Genomic DNA, 5,566 nt, shown 5'->3' with positions numbered 1-5,566 from the left:
ATAAAGTGGAATAGTTTCTAGACAGTACGAAGATGGTCATATCCCGATACTGCATACTTAGCAAATTTTAAGAACTGAAAGCATTTATTGCTTTACTTATTTGCAACAATTTGAAGGACCTGTGGGGTTTGCAGGTGACTGATACTTGCTTAATAGAGTTTGAAGAGAATGCCTTGGTTGGGTCTACTGTCAAGGACGTGAGTTACCCTCACCTTCAAGTAACGGTGCCCAGAAATGGTCAGGCAGAAGCAGAATGGTCATCTGCCAGAGTGCCTTATAAGGCCTTTCAGCATGAAGTGGACTCATTGCCTTGGAAGACTCTAATCCTGAGATCCCACAATCACCATCAATTCATTAAGTTATGTATAATTATCCATGGCTTTGCTTCCACTAATTAATGTAGGAATTCAACTCCTGAGAAATTACTGTAAAGGTGTCTGAGTCTTCAGAGGAATTTGGTTGTACTGAGGAACCAGTCATCCCTCCAGCAGCACTGCCAGCCTCTAGAGCATCCGCTGACCCTCTCCTCCTACCTCTTCTTCCCTCCTGTAAGTCAGAGGATGTCTCAGTTGTGGAGGGGAGACATGTACTCCTGCCCCTGAGTTTCTGTCAGCTTGGCCTTCTGCCCTCTCTCTCCAAGTCGCAACAAATGGTCTGTGAAATGGAGATACAGTCTCCAAGGTTTTGTCACTAGCTCCTGACAGAGTCCTACATTTTGGGCTTATTTCCCATGCCCTATACTGGTTGACTTCTGTCTGGATGCTGGTCACTTTCATTCCCACTTTTCTTTTCACTTTTCTGTATAACAATTATTGGAACGAGCACAGCTGGCATCCTGGGCCCTTCACTTTTTCCTGGAGGCTGAGCACTGAACCACACAGGCACCTTTGCAGTTCTGGAGTGTCTGTTCCAGTAAGTGGATGCAAAATTGATTGTCATGTCATGAATTCATGAAGCCTGCTACTTCATCAAATGTTAGGTAACTCCTTTGGGAATGTATGAATGCCTATTAAACGAGTGTTGATTTTACCTTCCCTGGTAAGTATCACAACCTTTAGTGAAGTTTTATGATGAAATTGCAAACAATCTAAACAACAGTGAAAATTCAAGTGTACCACAGACTAAATCATTCTCCACATCATGTTAAAAATGTACATAATTTGATAAAGTAAAAGATATTAGGTTTATACATTAGGTAGTATTATATATATATAATATGGTATTTATGTACCAAGTCATAATTTCTTACTTAAATGTTCCAAGACTATAGAGACCTCCCTTTGTTTTATATCACATTCTAGGCTTAGCACCTGCTGATAGGTTGAATGACTGAATGATTAAGTCAATGAGTAGTTTCACTATTTCCTTAGGCAACATCAATATAAACATGAGAGGTGAATCTGCTTTGTGTTCTATTCATAAATAATAGCAAGAGCTTCTATGAAAAGCACAGCAAGGTCTCTCTGCTCTGTTTTCTGTGGGGAGGAAGCAGTCTCTGCATTCTTCCCCAGTTACACAGTTACAGGTTCTAAAATTTGTATCATGCTTCTTCATCCATATTCATTTCTGAGCCCAGAATAACTAAGATGGTGGCAAAAAACGAAACTGCAATGAGTTTAGTTTGAAGATCTCACTTGGCTTTTATTCACAATTCTGGAACTAGAGCAGATTCAGAGAACTCCATGAGTGCCATGTGATTAGACACTTATGGACAGAAAACACAAGTGAAAAACTAGACTGATAAAGGCTTTGCCTATTTGAGTTAGCTGTCTGCTTCCTATGTGTGGAAGGCCAGTGCTGTGGTGGGTGAGGACTTATGAATCCTGTGTTATAGTGTGGTTCATTAGGTAGGACTGAGATATGGAAACATCCCCAGGGCTTAAATTTAGCAATGGGCAGCAGGGATTGTATGTGCACTACCGAGACAGCAGTCTGCATTCCTGAACTCCATATTAAGTGGCATATGTTAAATGCTTGGAGACCCGCATTCTCCTTGGCCTGCTGTAGTTTCATCTACCCCCTCCTCTCAATGCCATGGATTCCTGATTATAATCTACTCCTTGCTGTATTTGACTAGATTACCACTCTAGATACTGGACTACACCTCAGACATCACCAAGAATTAACCAGTGTTAATATCCTGTATTTCCTCATCACTCTATTTTGGAATTACCATGTGACCGTGTGCCTGTGCTGAAGCTGGGATGCATCTTGGTGTGCTATATTTGACCTTTTTCTTTTGCTTTGCTCCCACCCTACCGTCTCACAACATACTCTCCTTTGGTCAGTTAACTTTCTAGTTTGTTCTGTTATCTCTTTAAACACTCCTTTCTTTGTTGAGAACCCCAGCCTCTTACTAAATCTTACCTGCTTCAGTATCAATGTACATGTGAGTTAAAACTGTTATCCAGATTCTACTGGAGTTAAGTACTTTCAGGACAAAGGCCTTGTTTAAATTATTTGTCATCATATCACGATGTCAGGGGTATTGAGATATGGAGGTAGAAGATTTGTAACTTTGGAAATACACAGTTGAAGTTAATCATGGGCTGAATAACAGTGACCATCACATGACACACGGTATTTATAATTTTTGCAAATGTGTATTTTACTTACTGCTTATAGCTTTTAGTGGCAAACCCAAAGTTGTTACACATCTTTATGAAAGAAAACTCATTATCGGGAATGGCAATAACATCACTGCTAGCCATAGTAGGACTAGGAAATTTCCTTTCAGGTACTAAAATGATTACAAAAAGTATTACTTTCAATGAATAATTGTGCATTAACATGCCTCACCATTTTTGTTGACATTTATTCAGAAGAGGTTAACATTCATAAATACGATTTTGTCAGTTAGTCCATACTTGGCCTATTATGGAGGAAAAGCACCATGCCAAGCTTTGTGTTGACAAGTAACAGAAAATGACTCTTCTGGTTGCTAAGAATATTAGTGATGCAGAGACTTGGTATGAAGGTGTAAAACCACTCTTAGAGAGTTAGCAAAGCAAGGCAACTTCAGAGCCATGAGCAGGACTTATGTCTTGCCTCTGATCCACACAACCACATTACATGTGAATTCTGCTGCAGCCTCAAGTGCTTCCCAGTGTCCCTTCTGCTTGCATCCTTGAAGACGGCTCTCTTGGGCGGGAACACGTGATTTGTGGAACTTAGGAAAATTTTGCCTGTGCTGTGTTTTGGACATCGACTGCTTCTACCACAGGTTCATGTGTTGGAAGTATGATCTCTGGTGTGGTGGTATTGAAGGATGATGGAACATTTAAGAGGAGATCTTAGTGGGAGGTGATGAGACCAGGCTGGCAGCATCCTCTGTAGGGATGTATGCTGGTTTCTTCAAGTGAGTTGGCTCTCCCAGAATTGGTTGTTAAAAGCACATGCATGGCCTTTCTGCATGTGACTGATTCCCTTCCACCTTTTTTTTTTTTTTTGGTTGTTATTTTGTTATGGGGGTGGGGCCTTCATCAGGGGCTGAACAGCTGGGTTGCCCAACCTTAGATATTTCACCCTCTAAAACTTGAGGTAAACAAACCTCTTTTGTAAATAAAGTACCCAGCCTCAATTATTTGTTATAGCAATATAAACTGAACTAAAACAGCCTGTTGTATGGCTTCCAGGGGACGCGGGGAGAGTTCTTCTCTTCCATGAGAATCCTGTAATGGAAAATTGGGTGCTAAGTCCCAGCAACACAATGCTAAAGACACATGCCCACACAATTGTTTTCACATGTATAGAAAGAAAAGACTTCCATTTTCAACTCTGGTGAGTGGTTTATTTACATGATACCAAATATGACATTTGGAAGTGGCATGCTTGCTGTTTTTCATTATGTGCTATTAAATCGATGTCAAGGATTTGGATCACCGTCCTCTAACTCATTTCAACATGTTTTTATGTATTTTTAGATTTTAAAAAAATTCTGGCAGAAACATTGCATATTGATAGAATAGAATACTAAGCTAGCTAGAAAAGTAAAAATGCAATCTTCAGGTGCTAGGCTCCAGCATCATAAAGAAAAGCACAGAAGAAATATTTGGACCAAAAGGCAACCTAAAATCATATGTTAGCCAAAGAAATCAGCCCTATTACAGCAGTTTGACAATGTTTGCCAACTTTACATCTGTGTGTAGTGGCACACACTTGTAATTCCAGCATTTGGGAAGCAGAGGCAGGAGAATCTAATGGTCTAGGCTATCCAATGGTATATAGTTAGACCCTGATTTTTGTAACAATAATAACAAAATTACAATGATATACTCTTAGATTTAATAACTGCACCATAAAAACTTACACATCTGCTTAATGATTTATATTTTGGTCTACTCATTATAATTTTTGTACTGATCAAGGATTGTGATTAGTCTAGTTATGTTTCAAAGAGGGAATGATGAAGCACATTTTGTGCATCTTTATAAAATACTATAAAAGAGTATAGAAATGAAGTTTCTTCATGTGTGACTATAATATGATCTCTGCAATTATTATGAATGGAGAAAACCCTTTTTAAACTTTTACAAAAACTTTATTGGGAATTTCATACATGTATATAAGGTGTTTTGATCAAATCCATAAATCCGTGCCCACTCCCTCTCCTCCAACATTCCCCCCTCTGAAGAAGTAACCCTAAAATCTTTTAAGGATTAGATAAAGGCTCCCAAATACTCTTGACATATTTGGCCTTTGGAACAGAATATGTTGCTAACAAGCCCAAGAACATTTTGACTTTTAGCCAAGAAACTGGCTACATTTCTTTGGGGTCTTTTTCCCCTAACTGCCTAGCCAATTCCTACCTCCTATTCTTCTTCCATGATGAACAGGGACGCAGGGTGAGGCAGTTGGAGTACCCCTTCAGTGGGTCTATCTAAAAGACTCCCAAACTGCATAATTCTTTTCTCTAAGGGAAGAAGACAGTCCTTGAATCATGAATAGTAGATGTGAAGAAGTAAAGGCAAGAGTAATTAGCATTACAAGTTCTAGACAGGGAACTAGAATGAAAGTCCATTGGAGTTTCTTGACAAGGGCTTCCAAAAGCATCCCTCTATTAGGTTCTTCCTCATTTTTCTTTTGTCTTCCAAGGCTGGACTAGTTGTCTGGGAAGAGTGGCCAGATACTCAGGTGAGGGTTCAGTGACCCTGCTTGGCACTCCTTAAATGAATGAGCACAACTGTCAACAAGCCCAATTGTGACTATGTTTAGTGATCAGGCTCAGCTTAAGTTGTGATGATGGTAGATATTTCATGCAGAAGGGACTGCTGTATAGCATCATCTTATTAAAAGGACCTGGAATTTAAAAGGATTTGTTGCTAGGAGCCACATATGAGGGAGAACATACGTCGCTTGTTTTTCTGAGTCTGTGTTGCTTCACTTAGTATAATAGTTTCTAGATCCTTCCATTTACCTGCAAACAAACTTCATTATTTTTTTCAGAGAAAAACTCTACTTTTATTTGAGTCACCAGGAGAAAGATTCATTTGTGGTTCAAGTCAATGTTCAGTCCTAAAAGGCCGGAAAGATCTGGTTCTCAGCATAAGGCTAGGAGGGAGGAACC

This window comes from Nannospalax galili, unplaced genomic scaffold (assembly GCF_000622305.1).
Source record: "Nannospalax galili isolate Female #2095 unplaced genomic scaffold, S.galili_v1.0 scaffold1832, whole genome shotgun sequence".
NCBI lineage: Eukaryota > Metazoa > Chordata > Mammalia > Rodentia > Spalacidae > Nannospalax > Nannospalax galili.
Note: the sequence above shows the minus strand (reverse complement) of the source record.